At 42.6% G+C, this 27,746-nt stretch overlaps 1 long non-coding RNA gene across 3 annotated transcripts; it reads right to left on the bottom strand.

Annotated features, from left to right (window-relative positions):
• Positions 1-135: 135 nt before the first annotated feature.
• On the bottom strand, positions 136-16,987 carry LOC120890562 (uncharacterized). Of its 3 annotated transcripts, XR_013428288.1 has the most exons (6): positions 16,375-16,987; positions 13,502-13,992; positions 13,351-13,391; positions 11,640-11,815; positions 7,717-8,813; positions 136-2,133 (listed from the first exon to the last, which is right to left on the bottom strand). It is a non-coding gene; the product is annotated as an uncharacterized LOC120890562 (long non-coding RNA). The 3 variants fall into 3 exon arrangements; XR_013428286.1 differs by lacking the exon at positions 13,351-13,391; XR_013428287.1 differs by lacking the exon at positions 13,351-13,391 and having other exon boundaries at positions 136-1,091.
• Positions 16,988-27,746: the final 10,759 nt, after the last annotated feature.

Genomic DNA, 27,746 nt, shown 5'->3' with positions numbered 1-27,746 from the left:
AAAGTTTAATTCAAATTTCCTTCTTTCTGTAGGACACATTCTTTTTAAATTTAATTTTTGCATTATACTCGTAAATAATTTCCAGAACACAACTGTGGACTGCCGAAGTCTGGCTTGGCACAAATCAGGAGCCACTTGTCAAAAAGAAACTAACTTTATTTTTAGAACTACAAACGCCAAACAAAACAGCTCCAGGGAAAAACCCTCAGAGCCCAACTGCCACCACCGGCTTCCACAAGCCTCTCTCCCCCACACCAGCCTCTCAACCTCCCACAATCCTCCTCCTCTTGAGGCTGATTGGCTGGGTTGCGTGGGCAGAGCCAAAGAAGTCACCCAATGAGCAGCTCCGTGGAGGAGCCAATCAGCTAGATGTTGCTGGGGCAGCTGTGAGCCAATCATCAGCTGGCAGTCTGAAGGGCAGGGAAACAGCCCAATGAACATCACCGCAGAGGAGCCAATCAGCTAGATGTTGCTGGGGCAGTCTGAAGCTTGCTGGCAGCTGGAAGTTTGCTGGGGCCCCTTTGGCTGTGGCTCTCAACATCTCCCCCTCTCTGTTTAAACAACAAGCATGTGGCTTAGGGACCGTGCCTGCCTTAGGTTGTCCAATACATATGGTCCTTACCCGTCTTCGGATGAGCTGACCTCAGGGCGTCAGCCTCCTGTCTTAGGTTGGTACCATTGTAATTGGATCTTACCCGTCATTGACTACCGGTCCAGTATACAGCCACACCTGTGGAGAGGTCTCAGCGGGGGGGGGGGTGTGAGGTTCTTTGCCTCACCTCTGTTGACCCCCAAATTTTAGCTGAATGATCATGACAAGCAGAAGGGAGGAAGATATACCAAGTCAATTGACGGCTCCTTTTGGGAAAATTGTACCACCGATGATATCATCAGCAAAAATACCCCAACACTACCACAAGTCGCTGCACCAACAGATAGTTCACAATGCATACAAGTGACACATAGTTCTGTAAGCAGTTCAGTGAAAGTTCTGTAAGCAGTTCAGTGATGGCTATTGCAGAAACTGTAGATTAGTTTTATCTTTGTCTTCACCGGTACAGGGATGAAGATAGGAATTCTGGCAATAATGACTAAAGAAAAAATTAGGTAACATTCCAGAAGACACTAAAAGAAAACAATTTTCTTAACAATTTATATTATCTTCATCTGAAGATAGAAATTCTGGCAATAATGGCTAAAGAAAAAATTAGGTAACATTCCAGAAGGCACTAAAAGAAAACAATTTTCTTAACAATTTATATTATCTTCATCTGAAGATAGAAATTCTGGCAATAATGGCTAAAGAAAAAATTAGGTAACATTTCAGAAGGCACTAAAAGAAAACAATTTTCTTAACAATTTATATTATAGTGAAGAGAATTATTAAATATAATGAAAACGAAAGGTGAGAGTAAATAAACAGATCTGTTAACCTCCTTTTTTGTTTACATATTAAAACAATTCTTAACAGTTATTTACCCAATTTAAATTAAACCATTTAAATCACGTGAATAAAAAAAAATATTTGGATCCATCTTTTCATGAGCGCTCATCATATATGATATATGGAAATACGTACATTGGACATACGTACATTCAAACATATAACACAAAACACAAGTGTGCACACATAATATAATACATACAACACATAACATAATAGTAAAGGCCTTATAACTTTTTACAGGTAAAATCTCTATTGCAATGTTTAAAAACTCTATAGTCAAAAAAAAATAGAACTGATCAGCAAAACATTAACCTAGGTCTGTATGAGCTCAAAAAAATAAAATAGAACTTCATGAAATGGGAAAGGGCAATAATAAAATAGATATTGAAAAAAGCATCCTGGTTCTGTCGCAGATGTAAGGATAGCCAAATTGGAGTTTTGGATATCAGCTATTATGGATTTGAGCTAAATCATCTTCTTTTTGGTCTGCAGAAATCGCTTTAGTTAATCTCTCTGGAATCCAAATCGGCTGCTGTTCTCCCTGTGGAAACACAAAAACAGGCCCCCGACTCCAGACAATCACTGGGTCAGAACCTTGGTTAATCTCTCTGAAATCCAAATCGGCTGCTGTTCTGGGTCAGAACCTTGGTTAATCTCTCTGGAATCCAAATCGGCTGCTGTTCTTCCTGTGGAAACACACAAACAGACCCCCGATTCCAGACAATTACTGGGTCAGGACCTTTCCATTGTCCTGTTAGAATATCTTTCCAAAGTACCTTGGGCTTATGTACATTTTTTGGACACATATGCCTTTCTGCAGCACTAAGTCCTGATGAATCCAAATTTAAAAAGTTTAGAGTAAAAAGGGTTATTTTAAGTTTATCTTTGGGGAATATATACCCCTTCCCAATTCCATCTTTTTGCTTTAATAAGTACATTTTAATAGTTTGATGAGCTCTTTCAACTATGCCTTGACCCTGTGGATTGTATGGGATTCCTGTTATATGAGTAATGCCAAATGATGAGCAAAATTGTTTAAAAGAAGTAGACGTATAACCAGGGGCATTATCTGTTTTTAACTGTTTTGGAATGCCCACAGTGGCAAAATTTTGTAAGCAATGAGCTATAACATCTTTAATTTTTTCGCCGGCATGAAGGGAGCCCATCAAAAATCCAGAAGAAGTATCAACTGTAACATGCAAATATTTTAATTTTCCAAATTCTGGCAAGTGTGTGACGTCCATCTGCCAAATATGGTTAGGCATCAATCCTCTAGGATTGACTCCAAGATTAACTTGTGGTAAAAAGGTCACACAATTTTGACATTGTTTTATTATTTGTCTAGCTTGTTCCTTAGTTATTTTAAAACGCTTTTGTAAAGTATTAGCATTGACATGGAATCTTTCATGAAAATTTATAGCTTCTTCTAGTACAGAGAAAATATGTATGTCACGTGTAGTTTTATCTGCTAAATCATTGCCTAAACTAAGGGCTCCAGGCAATCCTGTATGTGCCCTGATATGTCCTATAAAGAATGGATCTTTTCTGTCCCAGATTAAACTTTGTATAGTGGAAAACAAAGAGAAAACAGTAGAAGAAGGGGAAATTCTACCAGCATCTTCAAGGGATACTATAGCATTAACTATATACTGGCTATCAGAAAATAAATTAAATACAGAATCTTTAAACATCACAAAAGTTTGTAATACTGCATTAAGCTCTACCTTTTGAGCTGATTGTTTGGGTACTAAAAATGTAAAAGTTTGATCAGGTGTAACTATTGCTGCTGTACCATTATTTGACCCATCAGTGAATATATTTGGAGCATTCATGATAGGTGTTTTTCTTGTCATTTTTGGAAAAATTACAGGATGCAATGACCAAAAAGACAATAAAGGATTAGATGGTAAGTGGTTATCAAATGAAACATTAGATTTGCACATTATTATTGCCCAAGTATTTAACTCATTAGCTAATTCATCAATTTGATTCATAGTATATGGAGTAATAATTTTATGGGGAGAAATTCCAAACACTGCCTTTGCTGTTTTTATTCCTTTGAGTATTAATTGTCCTACAGCCTCAGGATATCTAGTAAGAATAGTGTTAGGAGAATAAGATAAATGTATCCATAATAATGGACCTTCTTGCCAAAATACTCCTGTAGGAATATTTTTTGTTGGTAATACAATAAATAATAAAGGCAAACTTATATCAATTCTATCCAAATGCATATTTTCCATATATGTTTCAATGATTTTTAATGCCTTTCTTGCTTCAGGCGTTAACATTCGGGGTGAATTTGGATCTGATGGACCTTTTAGGATATCAAATAAAGGTCCCAATTCTCCTGTTGGAATACCTAGATAAGGCCTTATCCAATTTATGTCTCCTAATAACTTTTGAAAGTCATTAAGTGATTTGAGTTGATCTACTCGTATTTGAATTTTTGGTGGACGGACCATGGTTGAGGATAATAGAACTCCTAAATAATTAATTGGAAAATTTAATTGCACTTTATCTATTGCTATCTCTAGATTATAATTTTTTAATAAGTTTGTAAGTGTGGCATAACATTCTAGCAATGTGTTTTTAGCTTTGTGTGCCAATAACACATCATCCATATAGTGAAATATTTGTAGTTCAGGATTTTGATTTCTAAGTGGCTGGATTACTTTGTTAACATAAATTTGACACATAGTTGGGCTGTTAGCCATCCCTTGAGGGAGTACTTTCCATTCATATCTCTGATCAGGACCTTCATGATTTAGTGCAGGGATAGTAAATGCAAAACGTGGACTATCCTCAGGATGAATTGGAATTGAAAAAAAACAATCTTTAATATCTATAACTAAAACATACCAAGTTTTTGGCAAAGCAGACAATTGAGGAATCCCCGATTGAGCAGGTCCCATAATGACCATTTCATTGTTAATGGCTCTTAAATCTTGCAGTAATCTCCATTTACCAGATTTCTTTTTGATGACAAAAATGGGAGTATTATGGGGAGATACAGAAGGTTGTATATGTCCTTCCGCTAATTGTTGTTTGACCAGATCATGGGCTACTTGTGTCTTTTCTTTAGTCAAGGGCCACTGAGGAACCCATACTGGCCTTTCTGATTTCCATGTAATTTTTATTGTCTCAGTGGCCCTTTGTGAAAATCCAACCCATGTCTGTCTGTTCCTTGATCTATTTGTATTGGTGCTGCTATACATTGTTCTTGTCTTTCTAATCTTTTTCCTTTCCTAAAACCTTGTTTAGCCATAATAGTGGGTGCATTTTGATTGATATTATTTGTTAATGTCAAACCTAATTGATCTAAGACATCTCGTCCCCATAAATTTACGGGAAGATGATCCAATACATATGGCTGTATAGTTCCTTCACATCCTTCAGGATCCTTCCAATCTAATAGCATTGCACTTCTATCGGGATTAGTCGCCACTCCTAGGCCTCGAAGCGATTGAGTGGCTTGTTGTAATGGCCAATGTTTTGGCCATTCTTGACGAGAGATGATGCTAAGATCTGCACCTGTATCCAGTAGCCCATTAAATTCATGTCCTTGAATATTTAGTTTTAGCATGGGGCGAGAATCTAAATTTAAAGAAAGCATAGCCCAATCTACACCTGTGGAGCCTAATCCCTTGGAACCTCTTTCTACAACATGACTGGAAAATTTATCATGTAGGCTTGGTATTATTAGTAACTGTGCTATTCTATCTCCTGGTGAAATTACTGATATACCCTTTGGAGAACTGGCTATAATTTTTATTTCACCTTCATAATTGGAATCAATTACCCCAGGACTTATCAAAAGTCCTTTTAGAGTAGAAGAGCTGCGTCCCAATAATAAGCCTACTGTTCCTTTGGGAAGAGGTCCTTTTACCCCTGTGGGAATGATTTGAACTCCCATCTCTGGAGTTAGTACTGATTTGGTGGAGGCGCAGATGTCCAACCCTGCGCTCCCTCTGGTTTGTCTGATGAGGGATCTGATGTGCTGGGCACTACCCTGATGGGGTTGCTGGGGTTGCTGGGTTCCTCCAGTGCTCCGTATATTTGTGGTTTGGGGCCCCGGAGCATTGGGGCCCCCTGTCCATTTTTTGGCAACGGAGCCCGATGCCTTTGTCCACGATATTGTGGATAAACACCTTGTCCTTGTTCGTTTTTTGATAATGGAGTACCCTCTATGGTGGTTTGAGGACGGTATTCATTAGCCCAATATAATGGAGTACCCTCTATGGTGGTTTGAGAACGGCATTCATTAGCCCAATGTCTCCCTCTACGGCATCGTGGGCAAATACCCGGTATTCTACTTGTTTGATACCTAGTTTTGTTAAACCCTCCTCCTATGGGGCAATTCCTTTTAAAATGTCCTGTTTGTTGACAATTGTAGCATGTTCTTGGCCTGGCATCTAAAGCCTGTTTTACTGCAGCTGCCACAATTTGCCCTTGTTCATTAATGTCTCTGGCATCTAAAACCTGTTTTACTGCAGCTGCCACAATTTGCCCTTGTTCATTAATGTCTCTGGCATCTAAAGCCTGTTTTACTGCAGCTGCCACAATTTGCCCTTGTTCATTAATGTCTCTGGCATCTAAAGCTTGTTTTACTGCAGCTGCCACAATTTGCCCTTGTTCATTAATGTCTCTACATAATTTAATATATGTGTTTAAATCTTCATGTTTCCATGGTCTAATGATATCTCTACACCAACGATTCGCTTGGTCATAAGCCAGTTGTTTTATAAATGGCATTGCTTGTTCTGTATTCCCAAAAACTCTGGTAGCTGTTTGAATAAGCCTATCTACAAATTCAGCGTAAGGTTCATTAGCTCCTTGTATTATCTTAGATAATTGACCTTGTAAACCTCCAGGTTCTTGTAAAGACTTCCATGCCCTAACTGCATCTACAGCAATTTGTAAATATACACCAGGATCATATGCAAGTTGTTGCTGCCGATCCTCATAAGGTCCCTTTCCTAACAACATATCTAGATTTCTCTGAGGATAACCAGCTGCTGCATTTCGACTAGCCGTCTCCTTGCAAAATTCCTCATTGGCAACCTTCCATAACAGGTATTGTCCTCCATTTAGCACAGCTTTACACAAACTAGCCCAATCTGCTGGCGTCATGCTTAAGTTGGTAATGGATTCGACCAAGCTTACAGTGAAGGGTGCTTGAGGACCATAGGTTGCTACAGCCTCTTTTAGCTCCTTCACTGATTTGAAATTTAAACCCTGGTAAGTTCGCTGCCCTCCTACCTCAAATACAGGGCATACTTGAGATCCTGTCTCAGGATCCAAACTATCAACTGCGGGGGTTGGGAGTCTCTTAGCATATGGAGGTGGTGCTGTTGATTGGACACTTATGCCCTCTGGTGATAGAGTGCTGTTAGTAGCAGTCTCCTGTAGAGGTGGCGCTGTTGGTTGAACACTTACGCTCTCTAACAAAAGGGTCTTATTAGCAGTCACCTGTTTTAACTTTTCCCCTGATAGATTTTTCTGCTCTAAACTTCCTTCCTCTGTCTCACTATCTCGAAAGACCTTCTCTTTTACTTGAATCTTTTCCTCTTTCTGACTAGCTCGAGCTTTTACTTGAATCTTTTCCTCTGTCTGACTAACTTGAGAGACTTCCTCTTCTACTTGAATCAATATGTCTTCTTCTTCCTCTACCTCTGTCTGAACTGAAGGCTTTGGACTAAGCAAACTAGATACCAACGTCCACAATGACAATGTGCCAACTGGCAGAGTCCCTGGGTTGTTCTTTTCTATTCTTTTTAAATCTTCACCATGATGGTTCCATTGTGATATATCTAACAACTCCTCCTTAAAAAGCCATGGGCTATATTCTTGTATTATATCAACGTATGCCCTGACTGCTCTTGATTTTACTGGGAAGCTTCCTTCCTTTAACAATTTACTTAACAGTCTTTCGGTTTGTTTTTTACTAATTGCTGATCCCGTATTTCTACTATAATACAACCCAGCAAGATAACAGCAAATAAAACCGAGACAGAATCCAATAAAAATGGAACCACACAAAATCATTATATCAGCCTTTCTATCCTCCTGACGTGTGCATCCGTCCTTTCTCCCTATCTGTTCCTCAGACGCAAATAGTTTTTCCTCAGATGTGAGTGGTTTTTCTTCCCTCTTACTCATCTCCAGGGACAGGAAAGTTAAAACAAAAACGAAGCAAAACAAAAGAGGAGACTTAGAATGGCTCCCCATCCTCTCGCCCTGCCCTCAGGGGCGAGCAGTTTACTTACCCTCAGTTGCTCCCCGTGCGAGCCACCAAATGCCGAAGTCTGGCTTGGCACAAATCAGGAGCCACTTGTCAAAAAGAAACTAACTTTATTTTTAGAACTACAAACGCCAAACAAAACAGCTCCAGGGAAAAACCCTCAGAGCCCAACTGCCACCACCGGCTTCCACAAGCCTCTCTCCCCCACACCAGCCTCTCAACCTCCCACAATCCTCCTCCTCTTGAGGCTGATTGGCTGGGTTGCGTGGGCAGAGCCAAAGAAGTCACCCAATGAGCAGCTCCGTGGAGGAGCCAATCAGCTAGATGTTGCTGGGGCAGCTGTGAGCCAATCATCAGCTGGCAGTCTGAAGGGCAGGGAAACAGCCCAATGAACATCACCGCAGAGGAGCCAATCAGCTAGATGTTGCTGGGGCAGTCTGAAGCTTGCTGGCAGCTGGAAGTTTGCTGGGGCCCCTTTGGCTGTGGCTCTCAACAGTGGACAGTAAATAATTCACCAATTCATTCTCTTTTTTTTTGGTGGGGATGGCGGGGGTACTGGTGATTGAACTCAGGGGCACTTGACCACTGAGCCACATCCCCAGACTTATTTTTTTGTATTTTATTTAGAGACAGGGTCTCACTGAGTTGCTTAGCACCTCACTTTTAGTGAGGCTGGCTTTGAACTCGAGATCTTCCTGCCTCAGCTTCCTGAGGAGCCACTGGGATTACAGGTGTGCACCACTACACCCAGCCCAATTCATTCTTTTGAAGGATTGAGGATTAACATCATTTTTTATAAAAGAGAATGAGGGGCTGGGGTTGTGGCTCAAGTGGTAGCACGCTGGCCTGGCATGTTCGAGGTACTGGGTTCAATCCTTAGCACCACATAAAAATAAATAAAGATATTGTGTCCACCTAAACAAAAAAAATAAATAATTTTTTAAACAGAATGAGGCATCCTTCAGAATTAAGTTTTAAAGGTTTCTGGTGGAGATAAGTGGCCAGCTCCTTTTGCATCTTCTTATTGTTGAGTAGGTACAATATGGAGCAGAAGTGGCATGGAGACATTCATGGATCCGTTTTTAATGTCTTTTTCTGTTATGTGAAACACAAATATAAAATCTGAAAATAAAACAGCCAAGATTTATCAAATTTAAAGTCATTTTAAAGGAGAAAATGATTTAACCTTCATTCATCCAAGAAATAATTCTCATTTCTAGGTTTGTGTGTAGAAGCGCTATGAATCAGGTGTGAATAGGAATTTCTTCTTTCCTACCCAACCCTACTTCTTGGAAGCCTCTGATCTTTGTTTTACCTATACAGAGATTTTATTTCTAGCCTAGAAAAGTTACCCTTTAATCTTTTCTGCATTATGAACCCCTCAAAAAATCTCTAGGAAAGCTATGGATTATCTTCACCCAGAAAAACTCACATTTGTATGGACACAAAATTTTGCAAATACTTTCAGACTTTACGCCTTTTGTGGGCCTATCATGAATGCCAAGGAAAGGAACTCAGACCCTGGGCTCCTCAGACAAGATACTTCATCCCCTGTCTTCCCAGGGAGGTGTTATCTCTTAATGATCACGAACATCTGCGGCCAAAGAACTGGAGACTCTTCTCTTACAAATGGTTTATTACTACTACTATTATTTTACTTCCTCAGTTATCTTTGCCCAAGATGTTCTTCCTTCCTTCCCTCCCTCTTTCTCCCTTTCTTTCTTTCTTTCTACATACAATTTTAAAAAGTGTGTGTGTGTGTGTGTGTGTGTGTGTGTGTGTGTGTGTGTATGTGTGTGTGTGTATTGGGTTTTGAACCCAGGCCTCACAGTTGCTAGGCAAGGACTCTTCCCCTGAGCTAAACCCTCAGCCCTTTGTCTAAGATGTTCTTTAACATCTGAAAACTCCAGGAACTTCTAGATGACCATTTGGTCTAGCTGTTATTGAGGGGGTTATTTCTGATTTTCCAACTCTGAAAATATAGTATAGTTGCTCTCCTGGAATGCCTAGTTTTACTTCATTAACTGACACATTGACTGTAGTTCACTGAATATTCATGTGCTCTCTGCATTTCCCAGAGTCCCTTGCAGCTGTATTAGGGCCTTAAGACTGAGCCCTTGCAAATGGGAATACAAGGGCAAGTGACGGATTCCTTCCGGCCTAGAGCATTTACAGTTGATGTGCCTCCCAGTCAGTGAAACCGTAGATCCACAATATGGAAGCAATCTAGATCCTTGAGTCATCACATGGAGGACAGGTGAACTAATAAGTTACCTGACATACACTGGACTTTACCAAAATAATAAAAAAAAAATTCCTTTATTGTGCTAGGCCACGCAGATTTCAAAATTAATTTACTAATGCAGCATACCCTAATTATACTAACACATTTGTATAAAGGTTGAAGGTTTTCTTCTTATATGGTACTGGGGATTGAACTCTGGGGCACTCTACCACCGAGTTACATCCCCAGCCCTTTTTATTTTGAGACAGGTCTTGCTAAGTTGTGGAAGATAGTTTTGAACGTGCAATCCTCCTATCTACCTCAGCTTCACAAGTAGCTAGAATTACCACCCAGCTAAGGTTGATTCTTAAAAGAAAGAAAGAAATGCCCAGTACACTTTTTGCAGGGGTAAGTAGAAATTGAACCCAGGGCTAGGCTAGCACTCTGCCATTGAGCTATATCCCCAACCCACCCAGGACTTTAAGACTGGGAGATAAACTGGTGAGGTGGTGCACGCATGTAATCCCAGTGACTCAGGAGCTGAGGCAGGAGGATCTCAAGTTCGAAGCCAGCCTCAGCAACTTAGCAAGACCCTTTCTCAAAATAAAAAAATAAGAATAAAAAGAACTGGGGCTGGGGATATAGCTCAGTTGGTAGAGTGCTTGCCTTACCTGTGCAAGGCCCTGGGTTCTATCCCCAACACCAAAAACAAACAAACAAAAAGAACAGGGGATGTGGCTCAGTGGTTGAGTGCCCCTGGCTTCCATCCCTAGTACCAAAATAAATAAATAGAACTGGGGACACAGCTCAGTGGTGAAGCTCCCTGTGTTCAATCCCCAGTTTAAAATAAAAAAGGGAGAGAAACTGGGCACGGTGATGCACACCTATAATTCTAGCTAATGAGAAGACCTAGGCAGGAGGATTTCAAATTTGATGCCAGCCTGAGCCACTTAACAAGACCCCGTCTCTAAATAAAAATAAAAAGGGCTGGAGACATAACTCAGTGGTAGAGCACTTGCCTAGCATGCTTGAGGCCCTGGGTTTAATCCCCATTACCACAAAACAAAAAAACAGAGACAACATTGTTAACTGGATAGTGCTTGACGTTATCTTAGGGTTGCTTTTTTTAAAGGTATAATATATAAAATGCCCAGGTCAGAACATGGCTTATATAGTTACTCCACAAATGATAGCTTTTATTATTAGTTCTTAAAATACATTATAAATAGTTAACTGGAGGGACGTAATAAAATTTGACTATAGTCATGAATGACGGTCTCCCTATTCTGACTCTTTCCCAGTTTTCTCACCTTAAGGTATCTTTTCTAAATGGTTCAAATTTGGGGCTCAAACATCTTTTTTTAAAAAAATATATATATTTGGTTTTTAGTTATAGGTGGACATGGTGTCTTTATTTTACTTTGTGGTTGAGGATTGAACCCAGTGCCTCACGCCTGCTAGGTGTGCGCTTTACCTCTGAGCCACAACTCCAGCCCCGGGGCTCGAATATATTTTATAAAACCGTTTGAAGTAATAACTTCCAATAAATAAGTAGTTTATTATCCTTAATCAAATATTTAGAAACAGTCTACTTTTTCTTCCACATGTTAATTAACAGAAGAACATAATAGGTAACATAATTTGCCAAGTGCTAATGTGTGTGGTTCAGACAATTATACAGTATAACTTATAAAATGATGCTAAATGTGTGAGATACACAGTACCTTCTGGAAGAAGAAAGAAAACTTCTAAGCAGGCTTGAGTCTCTAGTAAAGTCTTCTTAAAAGAAGTGGGCTCAGACCTTGTCTTTAAGAATGGCAGGTGAGCTGGATGCAAGGCACATATCTATCTGTAATTCCTAAGACTCTCAGGAGGCCAGCCTGTGCAGTTTAGTGAGACCCTGTATCAAAATAAACACAAAATGGCCTGGGGTTGTAACTCAGTGGTAGAGTGTTGTTGGGCTCAATCCCAGTTGAGTTCAATCCCCAGTAATGAGAATAGGCGGGGTGGGTAGAATGGGTATAACATGGATAAGAGAAAAAGAAGCCAGATGCAGTGGCGCATGTCTGTAATCCCAGTGGCTCTGGAGGCTGAGGCAGGAGGATTACGAGTTCAAAGCCAGCCTCAGCAAAAGTGAGGCACTAAGCAACTCAGTGAGACCCTGTCTCTAAAATAAAATACAAAATAGGGCTGGGGATGTGGCTCAGTGGTCCAGTGGCCCTGAGTTCAATTTCTGCCCATCCAAAAAAAAAAAAAAAAGAGGAAAGGAAGGAAAGGCTTTCCACATGACCAAGGAATGACAAAGTGCTGGTAAAACCCACAAAGTTTAAATAAAATATGACCTTGAATAAATTTAAATTGATGAGATTTTTTATAGATCAAAATCAGTCTAGCATTTTTGACCCAATAAAAAGTGGCATTTGTGAAGTGATACTCTGGAAGTTTCAACTGTGTTGGCAACACTGAGCTACATCTCCACCCCACTTAATTAATTTATTTATTTGTTTATTTGTTTGAGTTTGAGACTAGCTCTTGCTAACATACCCAGGCTGGTCTCAAACTGGTGATCCTCCTGCTTCAGCCTCCTGAGTTGCTGAGATTACAGGCGTGTGCCACCTTGCCTGGCTCCTTATATTGTTTTTAATTTTCCTGAGGTTCTTAACTACTTCATAGTCATCTTTTAAAATTTATTTTTTTAAAAGCAAAAAGAAAATGCTAACTCTCATTCAATAATTTAAATAATCGTTTTATTTTTTAATAATTATTTTTTAGTTGGACACAATATATTGGGCCTGGCCTGGGCTAGGTGAGCGCCCTACCGCTGAGCCACAACCCCAGCGCCAGATAATCTCTTTAGATAACACTCATCCTCTTTAGGAAAACAAAGCTTGGTTTTCTCAGCATTCTCAGACCTTCACCCTCAGCTTTTCTTTAAGATGTTGACGGAGTGTATTAGGGTATGAGGCTGGCTGTCCAACTTGTGACAAAGGAGAAGAACCCACAAATCCCCAATGCAGCATTCTTGGACCCCTCTGGCCTCTGGGGCAATGTCCCTTCTGTCCCTGGCCACTGACTGCCTTACTAGTGTGGACATAACTTGTGAATTGGCCTCCCTCAGGTTGCTCAGACCTCCTAGCTCCTCCTCTACCTACCCTCAGCTCTCTGGTTCTACAAGACTCCTTTGACCCTGACCGTGGGGTGGGATAAGGGGGTGCACTCCGAGTCCTCACTACAGTGCCGTCTTGACCCCCCCCTAAGGTTACTACCTTGAACCAGTTCCTCAACCACTGTAGCTCTCACAGCACCCCAGGAAAATGGAACCTCAGAGTCCGCTGTGCCTGACACAGCTTACTCACACTTTTGCACCACGCCACAGAAGGACCAGAACACCCTAGGCCCCTCCCAGGGGCTAAAACAAGAACAGGTCCCTGTTACCTCCAGTTATCTGCTGCACTTCTTCATCTACAGGCCGGAGCCTGAGAGGAGAAATCAGAGCACATACTTAAGTTTTTCCTTTCTCTCTTTCTCTCAACCCCTTCCCCTTCCCATGATCCCCAGAACCAGAAAACACAGGCTTCCTTCCTACCTTGTCCTTCCAACACGGAGCAGTGGGCATCGCAGCCTGGCATGTATGTGGGACTTCAGTACCCTTTGTGAGAACTCCCTTTTAAGTCCTCCACACGCAACTTCCTTAAGTTGAGGAAGCTTAGAACTTCTTTTTAAATCCTAAACAATAATAATAATAATAAATCTTCCAATCCACTAACCTTGTCTTGCTGTAAAATTCTGTTGTACTGGGAATTGAGCCCAGGAGTGCGTTACCACTGAGCTCTATCCCCAGACTTCTCCCTCTCCTTCTGACAGGGTTTCACTAAATTGCTGAGACTGACCTTGAGCTTGCAATCCTCCTGCCTCACCATCCCAGTGACACATTACAGGCATGTGCCACCAAGCCTGGCTGTAAAATCCTGTTTTGAATGTCAGAATTGAATATCTTAGTATTCCCCCCACCTACCCGGACTATTGTTTCTGTTATGAATCCTCATTTCTTCCAGGCAGATGGATGCAAAGGGCCATCTAAGGATAAAGTCATTTATTCAGAAAGGAAAATATGAAAGCACAGTTTTTCAAAATACTGCATTTCTGGGCTGGGGTTGTAGCTCAGTGGTAGAGTGAATGCCTAGCATGCATGAGGCACTGGGTTCAATTCTCAGTACCGCATACAAATAAATAAAATAAAACTCATCGGGGCTGGGGTTGTGGCTGAGTGGTAGTGTGCTTGCCCAGCATGCCTGACGCACCGGGTTCGATTCTCAGCACCACATACAAATAAAAAAAATAAAGATCCATCCACAACTAAAAAATATTTTTAAAAAAACTCATCAACAATGAAAACAAATATTTTTAAAAAGTACTACATTTCAAATTGCTCTCAATTTCCCCCCATCTCCTGTTCCTTCCTTTCATATGTTAACAACTGCCCCATAACCCCCATATGTCAAACTCTAAGGTTTACTGTCAGCATGGATTCTCAAGACACTGAACTAGCTGAATAGCAGCTCTGATCCATAATGAAATGAGTATTGAACATGTAGAAGAAATGCAATCAGTTGAATTAAGTTCACCACATTTTCTTTTCCTTTTTCTCCAGGCACGTATTTGTACAGCACTGTGAATGTTTTACCCAGGGTGTTCTGAGAGTGGTTCCCCTTCCTAAATCCACCTTAGCAATGACCCCCTTCTGCCTGCTGGGCAAGGAGATCTGTGCAGTTTGCCTGGTGCATTGCAGGTGCCATTTAACAATGTGAGACTTCTGAGAGATGTTACAACTGCCTTTTAAGCGAGATACTTGGGAACAAATGCTCAGACCCAACAGTGAATCAATCAGTGACACAAAGAGCCCAGGTAGCAGATGAAGGGTCCTGCCAGTCTGTGTAATCAGAGGCAGGGGACTCAGACCACCCCCATTTGAACCCTGTCTGAACCACTAATTAGCACAAACACATTACTTCAACTTGTCTATGCCTGTTTCAACTATGGGAGTTATAGGGCAAGTTCATGGACCTAATGCACGTACGATGTTAGCACAGAAGAGTTGAATAAACATTAGCTTATCAATATAACTGTGAATATTATATTGTCATTATCATTTAACATTAGTGGGTCAGTGATCCACTATCCAAAGTGTTCCCTGCTCTCAGTACTCTCGCCCACACTTGCACATAGTCCTTCCCTTCTAAATGTTGAACTGATAAAAGCAGCAGGAGTGAAGTGATTGTGTGTAAGGTGGGAAAGGGATGTGTATAGATAGTTCAACCACCAGCTGTAGCCCGGTTAGTACACAAGAGTGTTCCCTAAATGAGGAAGGATAAAGTCAAATTCAAGCACTTCAAGTCTTTCATGTTACCTTTACAGGAGGATAACTTTTTTTTTTGGGGGGGAGGGGTTACTGGGGATTGAACTCAGGGGCACTGAAGCCACATCCCCAGCCCTATTTTGTATTTTACTTAGAGACAGGGTCTCACTGAGTTGCTTAGTGCCTCCCTGTTGCTGAGGCTGGCTTGCTGGCTTTGAACTTGGAATCTTCTTGCTTCAGCCTCCCGAGCTGCTGGGATTACTTACATGCGTGCGTCAACATGCCCAGCTGGAGGATAAATTATTTTTATATTTATTTTTTTAGTTGTAGTTGGACGCAATACCTTTATTTTATTTATTTTTATTTATTTATTTATTTTTTGTGGGTGCTGAGGATCGAACCCAGGGCCTCGCATATGCTAGGCGAGGGCTCTACCACGGAATCACAACCCCAGCCCCTGAAGGATAAAATTTTTAGAAATATTTAAAGGGGGGAATGCAGCCAGCATGGTGGTGCACACCTGTAATCCCAGAGACTCTGGAGGCTGAGGCAAGAGGATCAGAAGCTCAAGGTGAGCCTAGGTAACTTAGCAAGACCCTGTCTCAAAATAAAAAGGGTTGGGGATATACTTCAGTGATATAGCAATCCTGGGTTCAATCCCCAGTACTATACAATGAATAAATAAATAATATTTTTTAAAAGAGGGGGATGAGATGAGGAAATGTATACGTCTAAAAACAAATTGAAATGAAATAGATCCATGAGGACATTTGATTAGGCGATAGTCCAGCAGCTCAGGCTTCTCTGGGACTGTACTGGTGGCCAGGCTTTGGGCACATTTGGAATGTGTCCCCCCTCTCCTCCTAGGCAATAGGGTAGAAGAGGAGCTATAGAAAAGAGAGAAGTGTGGCAGAATTGTCTATTTTAATTTATAGCTTTCCTAACTGAAATAATAGCTTTAAAGAGAAAAATTATTCACAAATCATTAACAGCAAATGTTGAGATGGGAAGATGATAAGCAAGAAAGATAATTAAAGTCTGTACTATTCTTAAAATGAAATACTGTCTAAGCACAGAGGAATAAATTACATGACTTTTCAAACCTTTCCAATTTAGCATTCTTTAGAAATTCCACTGTCTAGCAGTGTTTTTCAAACATTTTGTGACAGCAACCCACAGTAAGAGGTCTGTTCCACATCTTTGTACTATATGCACAGCAAACCTCCATTTTCTTCCATGATTCACATTTGATGAAAGAATGTTCATCCTCACTATACAGCATCTTTCTGTTCTCTTTTATTCCAGCTTCTTCCTTCTTTTCTTCCCAATTCTCCTTGTCGGAAGGGTCTCGGCCACCCAGTTTGAAAACGCAGGTCTCCTGGGTTCTCCTCACCCTCAGGTGGGTCACCTACCCAGGGCAGAGCCGGAACTCCCCCAGGTGCCCAAAGAGCGGTCTGACCTGCCTCCAGGACTCGGGATGTCATTCCTGGGGACCTGGTGTCCCTACTGAGGGACCTAAGGGAGCCAGAGGGGAGAGGGGTAGGTAACGTGAGAATCCACTGGAAAATCCGGAGGTCTGGACGCCCAGAGCCGTTCATCGAATGGCATCTGTTTATATCAATTTGCTTAAAAGTCTCCATCTTACACATTCAGCACCCTCGCGGACAGTGCACCGCAGCCCAACCTCCGGTGGCCCGGCCGCCACCGCCCGGCTCCCTCCCCCCCCACCCCCGCCTCCTCCAGCCTCCCCCGGGCCCCCAGCCCTCCCCCCCCGCCTCCCCCAGCCCTCCCCGGGCCTCCTCCAGCCCTCAGTCCTCTTCCAGCCTCCCCCGGCCCCCAGCCTCCTCCAGCCTCCCCCGGCCCCGAACCCTCCTCCGGCCCCCTCCAGCCCCCAGCCCTCCCCGGGCCCGGGAACTTTCCCTCCAGTGCGGTGGAAGGTTACGCGCGGGGAAAGTAGTCCCCGTGCAGAAAGTTTCAGGGACAGAGGGCGGTGGACGCCGCGGGGGCGGCCAGCGCGGGGCGCCGGCGGGGGAAGGCTGGGCGGGGCGCGGGGCGTGGGTGAGGGGGGAGCGGGGGAGGGTGCGGGTTAGGGGGCGGGCCGCGGGGGCGGGGGGAAACGCGGGGCTGGGGAGGCGGGGGCGGGTGAGGGGCGGGGCCGCGGGGGCGGGGTCGGCAGGCTGCGCCCCTCGCCCTGCGGGCACTGTCCTCCCCTCGGCCCGCGGAGACCACGCCCACCACGGACGGAGAGGGCGGGACCCGAGTGTCGCAGCCCAGGAGGGGGCTCGGGTGTTCAAGAACTGTGTGTGTGTGTGTGTGTGCGCGTGCGCGCGTGTGTCGGTGTGTGTCGGTGTGTCGGTGTGTGTGTGTGTCGGTGTGTCTGTGGGTGTGGGTGTGTCTGCGTGTGTGTCTCTGTGTGTGTTAGGGGTGTGTATATTGGTGTAACGTGTCTGTTGGTGTTTGTCGGTGTGTGTACTGGTGTCAGTCTGTGTGTGTCAGTGTGGTTTTTTGGTGTGTGTGTCAATGTGTGTGTGTTGGTATGTGTCAGTGTGTGTGTCGGTGTGTGTTGGCATGTGTGTCTCCGTCTTGGTGTGTGTGTGTGTTGTGTGTGCTTGTGGTGGTGGTGGTATGGGGTTTTTTGTTTTTGTTCTGGGCATCATGATCTTTTAGGAATCCATAGTTGAAGTGCAGAAAATGAGGTGACCTGGGGGAAAAATTGAAAATGAGATTTTGAAAATACAGATTTTCCTACTTCATTTTTCTCTCAAACCAATTTAGCTGTAAGTTACATATTGATAAGTGCCCAGAATAGGCGGGGAGGCTGTCTCCTGCCCTCATTGGACTCCAGGTTCTGGTGTGAAGGTAATTTTGCCAACTGGAAACCTACTCCCCAGACTTCAGTCTGCGAACTAAGTGATGATCTTAGTTTTGCCTTACTTCTTCCCCTGCCCCCCTTTATGGTTCTGAGGGTTGAACCCAGGGCCACGCACATGCTAGGCAGGCACTTCACCACTGAACTACATTCCCAGCCCTTTTATTTTTATTTTTTTATTTTGAAACAGGGTCTTATTATGCTGCCTAAGCTGGACTTGAACTTGCCATCCTCCTGCCTCAGCCTCCTGGGTAGCTGGAATTATTCCACAGGCCCTGTTCTGATCCGTATCCCTGCTTCAGGTGGATAACTTTACACCTAGCTTGGCCCAGGTTTAATTCAGATCATTTTTTAAAAAAAAATTCATTGGTAAATAATATCACCTAGTGTCTCCTTCCGTTTTAGGAAATTTTATTGATTACTACACACATTTTTAAGTATTTTTTGCTGTGTCATTCTTAGCCTCTCCTGGTTGGCACTGTCAACACTTGGGGAGTGCTTAGTTCAGGATGCTGATGGACACTATATAGATTAACCAATATGACATACTTGTTGACTTCATTAAAAAGAGCACTTAAGATTTCATATAACTATAGTGTGTGTCATGTTGTGTACCAGAAATCTATGTAAAACACAAATTCCTGAAATGTAGGGACCTCATTGCATTCCTCAATGAAATGAAGTTCATCTTGCAATGTTGTGAACTTAGAAGGGTCTAGCATATAATCCTCAGTTAATGATAGGTGTTAATATTATCTCTTTTGATATCTTCCAAAGTGCTTTGCATGTGGCAAACAATAAGTACTAGTGGAATGAATGAAGGTATCGTGTCCCATAGATACACAGAGAAAAAACACCAGGATGAGACCCTCGAGCACAATGACTTCATTTCATCAATTCAGCTGAGTGTGGAGGTGTTCATCTGCAGTCATTTGCTAGATGCAGGCCCTCTTGACCTTGGGATGTGGGTCATTTAAAATTTTCAGAGGAAGTGTGCCTAATTAGCTAGGAGGGCTTAACCTCTTGTCAGTGTGGGACTTGAGAAGTTTGTCTGAATATGGAAAAGCTAAGCTCACTTGACACAGATTAGGGGAAAAAAGATTTCTACAAGTTATTCAAGTTATTCATGTCAAAAGCAATTAGGGGGCCTCAGCTTCCATTACATCATTCCTTAGGAAAGTATGTGCTGGGAGTGCTGCAGCTCATGTGATTTGATAGAGAAGTGAAATCTGGATTTTCTAGCCACATTCAGTTTTTATTATGCCTGCAGAAGACTGAAGCAGAACACAGAGATCTAGTTTATGTTCATGCCGTCAGACAGCTAAACAGTGGAAGCTTGTTGAAGAGATTTACTGAAAGCTGTTTCCTTAGATTACAGTCTAGTGAATTAATTAAAAAGATTTTGAGAGAGAGAGAGTGTGCCAGACCCCTACTTGCTCATAAGATAGTACTTTCTTACTGATGTGATGTGACAGTTGAGTTCAGTTTCATGTAAACCTGGAGGATGGTAACACAGAGCAGTGCCGATGTGTTCCGAGACATACAAGTGGCCATGACAACCGAGTCCACCAGCTACTGGACTCATTTCCTTTGGCTGCAGCACCTGAGCTCATATAAACTCACATTCTGACAAGATGTTGAACTATTTGATAAAAATGAAGTCACCAAATCTTGATGTGCTAGCACTCTTTCACGCTTAGTTATTTTTACAGTACACAGGTTTCAAATGGTCCTCAGTTATTGGTCATATCCATGACATTCAGTTTCCAGGGCAATTGAGTGAGCTGAAAGTGAATCGTGTAAAAAGACACAGAGCCCTGAAATTTTAGAGACAAGCGGAATTGCAGAAGTATTCTAAAGTTTTTGGTCCAATTCTAGGCAGTGTTTGGGTCTAACTGGTTCAGAAGGCACATTCCTTTTTTTTCATGAAAATGTTAACATTGAAGCCCAAAGCAATGCCATTAATATATACCCATAGTCAAAAACGGAGTGTGCCATCTGGGCATGGTGGCATGTGACTGGAGTTCCAGCACCCAGGAGGCTGAGGCAGGAGAATCTCTTGAGTTTAGGAGTTGGAGAACAGCCTGGGCAATAGAGGGTTGCCCATCATAATGTTTGAAAACAAACAAAAAGGGAGGGAGGGAAGGAAGGGAGAGGAAGAAAGGAAGAGAAATTAAGAGTTCCCTGGCCGATTATAATTTATTCTGACTGCGAGGCACCTGAGACACCTCAGTTTTTATTGTTCATAACAGTGTCATTCAACAGGAATGTCGTGGGACCACTTACGGAATTTGTGATAAAATTGAAATTTGTATGAAATTTGTGTAAAATTTCTAGTAGCCATATTAAAAATTAAAAGACCTACAATCCCAGGAACTTGGGAGGCTGAGGCAGAAGGATTGGAAATTCAAGGCCAGCCTGGGCAACTAAGTGAGACCCTGTCTCAAAATAAAAAATAAAGCAGGGCACAGTGGCATATGCCTGTAACCCTCGCGGCTCTGGAGGCTGAGGCAGGGAGATAGCAGGTTCCAAGCCAGGCTCAGCAATTTAGTGAGGCTGTATGCAACCTAGTGATACCTGTCTCAAAATGAAAAATAAAGAATGGGCTGGGGATGTGACTCAGTGGTTAAACGCCGTTGGGTTCATTTAATAGAAATCATATTTTAATATGAGAATAATAAAATTAAAAAATAAAAAGGAATGGAGATGTAGTTCTGTAGTATAGCACTCCTGAGTTCAATCCCTAGCCTAGTATCAAATTAAATTAAAACTGATGGGCTGGGGATGTGGCTCAAGCGGTAGCGCGCTCGCCTGGCATGCGTGCAGCCCGGGTTCGATCCTCAACACCACATACAAACAGAGATGTTGTGTCCACCGAAAACTAAAAAAAATAAATATTAAAAAAAAAAACTGATAAAATTCATCTTAATAAGGTATTATATTTCACCAAATATATCTGAATTATCATTTTAAAATGTAATCAATATAGAAATTAACAAATTATTTTACAGCCTATGTTTTTTTTTACTTTTTTTTTTTTTGTAGATAATAGTATTTTGTAGACAGAATACTTTGACTTTATTTATTTATTTTTAGGTGGTGCTGAGGCTCAAACCCCGTGCCTCACACGTGCTAGGAAAAGTGCTCTACCACTGAGCCACAGTCCCAGCCCCACATTCTTTGTTTTGGATTAAGTTTTTCTAATTTTCTAACAGCATATTTTGCCGCAGTCTGTCTGGGCACAAAATAACGGAGCGGCCACAAAGCCTTGTAGGTTCAAACAGCAACTCTTTATTCCCAAACTCTCACCGGCACTCTACACACACTTCCCGGGAACACTCTCCCTCCACTGGGCTCCAGGCACCAATTCTCCCAAACCGGGGAGAACTCAATGGGAACTCCAAAGTAGCGGGCACCCGAGGCAGCAGGATCCGCCCTAATCCCGCCAGCCGCCCTAATCCCCGGAGCAGGGTCACCTTTCAACTATTCCCTCTAGCAAAATGCCAGGCGTCATTCCGACTAAACTATGGTTCTCAACAATATTTCACATCGCACCAACCACATTTCAGGTACTTAAAAGCCAGAGGTAACTAGTAGCTACCATGCTGGGCAGTTCATGGGTGGAGGGAAATGCAGATGAGGGAAGAGGACATTTCAATTTAGTATAATAAAGACTATAATGAGCGAGGTCTAAGGTACATCAAGAGCGTATAGCAGTAGGGCTGGGGCTGGGGCTCAGGGGTAGAGCGCTGGCCTGGCACGTGCGAGGCTCTGGTTTCAATCCTCAGTGCCACATAAAAATAAATAAATAAAATGAAGGTATTGTGTCCAACTACAACTAAAAAGTGTTTTTTCAAAAAGAGTATATAGAAGTGGCCTAGTTCCTTCAGTTCTTCTTCCTGAATACCCTGTAATTCTCTGTTTCCCTGTGTCCTTCCTGCAGCTGTTCTCACCAAGCGAGATCATCTCTTAGACTTCCACAGCAGCCTCCGAAAAGTCGCCTCTTACTATGTCCTTCCTCTTTTTTTTTTTTTTTTTTTTGTACCAGGGATTAAACTCAGGGGCACTCGACCACTGAGCCCCATCCCCAGCCCTATTTTGTATTTTACTTAAGAGACAGGGTCTCACTGAGTTGCTTAGCACCTCGCTATTGCTGAGGCTGGCTTTGAACTCGGGATCCTCCTGCCTCAGCCTCCTGCGCCACCTTGCCCAGCTATCTCCTTCCTCTTATCACTTCTCTGTCTCTGACCCCAATTTCTATTTTCTTTCTTGCTCCCCACTTGCTTTCCTGAAAGTTTTTCTTCCTTCTTTACTTTCCTTCCTACTTTATCCTCTTATAATATTGAATGCAAATAGATTTCTAAATTTTCGCTTTAGTTATTTACTTCTGTGTTCCGTGTTTTTCATTTAAAAATCTGAAGAGCTTGACCTTTTATCAGGATTAAATTAAGATGCCTTTTACTCTAGCATGGTCTTCAGTGAACTTTTCTCATAGATTAGCCTGTTTCTATGGAAAAATACATACCATCTTCTCCTGGGAGGAAAACAATCCCCTTCACCATTTATAGAGGAGAAAATGGAAAAGTGATGTACACAGGATCATTCAGTGACTGAAACCAGTCAAAAGAACCCATGCTCTTGCCCACATCCAAGCCTCTCTTAGGTTGATCTTAGTGGATGGTGGCTGCCTTGTGGCATTGATCAGAGAGGTCAGTTAATTATTCAGTGTCTGTGGAGGTCAAGAGATAAATGAAATACCTAATTAAATAAAGATTTAGGGTGTTGAGAGCTGATAGCCTCTTTAACTTCACACATTTGCTTTGGAGGGCCAGCTGTCTGGCTTGAAATAAATAGCCAGTCTAGGCATATGGGTTTTTCCCTTTTAGTCCTGAGAAAGTGGATGTGTAGTCATCTTTCTGTTTATGACTCTGACGACACGCCAGTTACCCCTACTCACTGCCTCCATTAAGGGCAAGAGAGGCTGGGCTGGGGCTCAGGGGAACAGCACCTGCCTGGCATGTGTGAGGCACTGGGTTCGATTCTCAGCACCACATATAAATAAATAAATTAAATAAAGGTCCATCAACAAGTAACTATATTAAAAGAGAGAGAGAGAGCGAGGAGAAATCCTGAGACTACAAAAGAAAGAAAATTTGTTCATTTTTGGTTTTGGGAATCGAAGGGAGGGCAAGGTGCATTTTACCACTGAGCTACATCCCAGCCCTTTTTTTTTTTTTTTTAATTATTATTTTTTTGTTTTTATTTTGAGACATGGCCTGGCTAAATTGCTTAGAGCCTCAGCTAAATTGCTGAAGCTGGCCTCAAACTTGTGATCTTCCTGCCTCAGACTCGGGAGTCTCTGGGATTACAGACCTGGACTGAGAGGGGGATTGAAGGAAGGAAATTATAATTCAAGAAGGACTTCTTGCTCTACAGGCAAGTAGCTACCATCACTAAACAAATGTGAGCAGTCCTTAGCCTATTGTAAGGGTCCGGTGGAGCGTCGGAGAAAGAGACCACAAGAGACCAGCTTCATGCAATAAGCAGGGGGGGAGTTTTATTGAACCAGCATGCTGGGGCTCTGTGCCCACTCAAGAAAGGAGAGCAGCCCAGAGCAGAGGTCAAGCAGAGCTTAAGTACACTTTTTGGAGAGGGCGGGGGTGGGGGGGTGAGGGAGGTGGGGGTGCTTTGCATACATCAGAACAAATCATCATGAGGCGCGGGAAAACTGAACAACAACTCTGAGACATGATTAGCACATTCACTGGCGGGAACAGTCTAGGCAGGGGTGATTGGTCACTCTTAAGCAGGGTACACATTTAAACTGATTGGTTTGGGGGCCTGGATGCCTACGTGCCAAGCTACTTGGAGCCCTTAGCTATTAAACAACCAGGGAATCGATGGAAATATTTTCTGGGCAGTTCCAGTATTGTCCTAACAGCTACAGAGATTACAGGTTCCGGGGGTAGCAGAGGAATTTTAACAATACCTAGTCTTTTACACTTTAACTCAAGCTTTGCAGCTTAGAATCAGCTTAGAAATTTTACCTTTATACTATGACCTCTGCCTAGAGAAGACCCCCTCATCCCAGTTCTGACCAGAGGAAGAGCCTTCTCCAGTAAGTTTTGGGCATTCAGCTTCAGAATCAACTAGCATTTGAACGAGTTGGTACTACATATGAGGCAGGTCCCTGTACCCCTCCTGTTGAGAGCCACAGCCAGTCGGGATAGTGCCTGGCATTGCCAGAAGGAGTGGTTGAGAGGTGACGCCAGCGAGCCATTAAGATGATGATAATTAAGTTAAGCTGTGTATAATTGCTGTGACTGGATGACGCTGGATTGAGACAGGCTGTGTATTCAGTTGTATATAGACCCCTGCAGTCCGGCAATAGGGCGGTTCCTGCTGACTCAGGCGCCCGCTACTTTTGAGTTCTGGCGGAGTTCCCGTTGAGTTCTCGAGGAGCCTGGTTGAAGGTGAAGAGGGTTCCGGGGAGTGCGCTTGGAGTGCCGGTGAGAGTTCGGGCAATAAAGTAGTTCCTGTTTGAACCTACAAGTGCCTCGTGGCGGCTCGGTTATTTGTGCCCAGCCAGACTGCGGCACCCTTCTACTACACAATTTTAATATTTGAACCCAAGAAAAACCTTCCAACATTTTTCCAAATGAAATCTTACCATAAAACGGGATTCTGCAAAGTAAGGCCTAACTGCACAAGTACTTTAGTATTCCAGAACCAACTCACGCGGAGACATTTTCCCCATCGTTGCCCATTGCTCTGAGAACATCCAAAGCCTGTTTACCATATTCCATCCAACAGCTTGTTTTTAATCTCTCACTTCAAAGATTCACTGAGGATTTCTTTCTGAATATAATTATGCAAAAAAAAATGATAGCAGCATGTGTATTAGTTAGGATAGACTAACTGCTATCACAATTAAAATAAAATAAAAATAATGGCTCCAAATAAGAATGGACCCAAATAAAAATAATGGCTCCTAAACCAGGCAAGGTATTCACACCTGTAATCCCAACTACTCAGGAGGCTGAGGCAGGAGGATCACATGTTCAAGGTCAGCCTGGGCAATTTAGGGAGACTCTTGTCTCAAAATATAAAAAGACTGGGGATGTGGCTTAGTGTTTAAGAGCCTCTGGGTTCAGTCCCTCAAATGAAAACATAAAATAAAATAATAAGCACAGTTGATACAGGCCTGTGTTAGGCCAACATAAAATCTTGACCTGGTGGGGACTCTGCCTCTGCCCGGTCCCAAATATGTCCCTGCTACTGTTTTTCACACAATATGCTGGAGAAGGCTTTACTCAGGTGGTCAGTGTGTTTTAAATTGCCAAGACTGGATTGGCCTGCCAGTCCTGAGGAGGTCAAACCTGAAGGCAAGGAAGGTTTGATACCCCAATGCTGTATAGGTTTCGAGCTCAGGAGTGGAAGTTTTCTTGGTTCCCAAAGCCACTAATCTAACATTAGGAATTCTTCACTATTTTTTTTTCTTTTGTGGTATTGGGGGTAATCAAATTTAGGGTCATGTGCATGCTGGATAATTGCTCTACTCCTCCCATAAGTCTGTTGTTTTTTTTTTTTGTACCAGAGATAAACCCAAGGATGCTTAACCACTGAGCCACATCCTCACTCTTTTAATTTTTTATTTTGAGACAGGTTCTCACTAAGTTGCTTAGGGCTTTGCTAAGTTGCTGAGGCTGACTTTAAACTTGTGATCCTCCTGCCTCAGCCTCCTGAGCTGCTGAGATTACAGGTTTTTAATCTCTCACTTCAAAGGTGTGTACCACTGCATCTGCCCCCTGCCACCACCAAAAAAATCTCAATAAAGCAATTTGAGCTCACAATTTTAGATATCTTTCCCTTTTTAAAATACATTTTCAGGGCTGGGGATGTGGCTCAAGCAGTAGCGTGCTCGCCTGGCATGCGTGCGACCAGGGTTCGATCCTCAGCACCACATACCAACAAAGATGTTGTGTCTGCCGAGAACTGAAAAATAAATATTAAAAAAAAAATAAAAAATAAAAAATAAAATACATTTTCAGGGGGCTGGGGATGTGGCTCAAGCGGTAGCGTGCTTGCCTGGCGTGCATGCGGCCTGGGTTCTATCCTCAGCACCACATACAAAGATGTTGTGTCCACCAAGAACTAAGAAAAAATAAATGAATAAATGTTAAAATTCTCTCTCTCTCTCTCTCTGTCCCCCTCTCTCTCTCACTCTCTCTTTAAAAAAATAAAAATAAAAATAAATAAAATACATTTTCAGTAGCTGCAGTACATCTCACAAAAATTTTGGTCCATGATGAATTAGAAAGAAAAAAAAAAACTTGTCCTTCCTCACGTACGGTTTGAGAAGCACTAGTTTAAATTATTTTCTTTAATATTCTTTCAGCTAGAGCTCAGTCTCATGGTCACATGTAAACCACAGCAGAAGCCGAGATGTGGCCCAGTGGACATGAGACAGAGAGGACTTTCTCTTCCCCGTGGGGAGATTGAGCTATGGGAGGTATAACAATGCTATTTTCATCCAGACAGAAGATAATTGCCAGATAATCGTATCATCACCATCCAGAAGGATTTGGCTGCTATGGCCAGAGGAGAAATGTTGTCTGTATTTGGTGTTCTTTTCTCTCATATTCTGACTTTTCCTATCTGCCCCATCATGACTTAATCATTTCTTACTTTTTTTTTTGGCAGTACTGGGGATTGAATCCAGGGTCTCACACATGGTAAGCAAGTGCATTACCACTGAGCTACATCCCCAGCCCTCATTTCTTACTTAAACTGCCAAAATAGCCTCCCAACAGAGGCCACTACTTCTAAAATCTTAAACTTATTTACCACCATCTACCATGAGAATCTCACCATGTTACTCTTCAATCATTCCCTAGCACTTAACAGACTTGAGTTAAACTTTGGTGATAAAAAGCCTATGAAGCCGAGCATGGTGGTGTAATCCCAGTGGTTTGGGAGGCTAAGACAGGAGGATCATGAGTTCAAAGCCAGCCTCAGCTAAAGTGAGGTGCTAAACAACTCAGTGAGACCTGCCTCTAAATGAAACACAAAATAGGGCTGGGGATGTGGCTCAGTGGTTAAGTGCCCCTGAGTTCAATCCCCTGTACCAAAAAAAAAAAAAAGCCTATGAAGCCATTCACAGTTCAGTGCCTTCCTGCTTCCTTGGCCTCCTCTTCCAGCTGTGTCCTGTGTCCTAGATCTTCCTTAGCCTGCAGGCACTCTCACACATCCTTGCCTTGTCCCTGTGTACGCCCACTAGGCTTCCCTCCTTCTGCTCTTAGGTTTCACCTCTGAAACCTCCTTGACTCTCCGGAACCCCTTTCTTTCATCGGATCCATAACTGTTTGGTAATGAATAGCTGGCCACCTTCTCAAAGAATGCACTTCTTCCCCTTAGACTAGGAGCTGATCGAGGGTTGAGAGCGTACTTTTTTCACTGGTCTATCTCAGGAACCTTTTCCTTTTTCGTTTTCTTTCTTATTTATTTGAGGAACTGGGGATTGAACCCGGAGCTATTCTACCACGGAGTTACAACCTTTTAATTTTATTTTATTAAATTTTGAGACAAGGTCTTGCTAAATTGCCC

The sequence above is a fragment of the Ictidomys tridecemlineatus genome, chromosome 11, assembly GCF_052094955.1.
Source record: "Ictidomys tridecemlineatus isolate mIctTri1 chromosome 11, mIctTri1.hap1, whole genome shotgun sequence".
Lineage (NCBI taxonomy): Eukaryota > Metazoa > Chordata > Mammalia > Rodentia > Sciuridae > Ictidomys > Ictidomys tridecemlineatus.
Note: the sequence above shows the minus strand (reverse complement) of the source record. Positions and strands in the feature narration are given on the sequence as shown.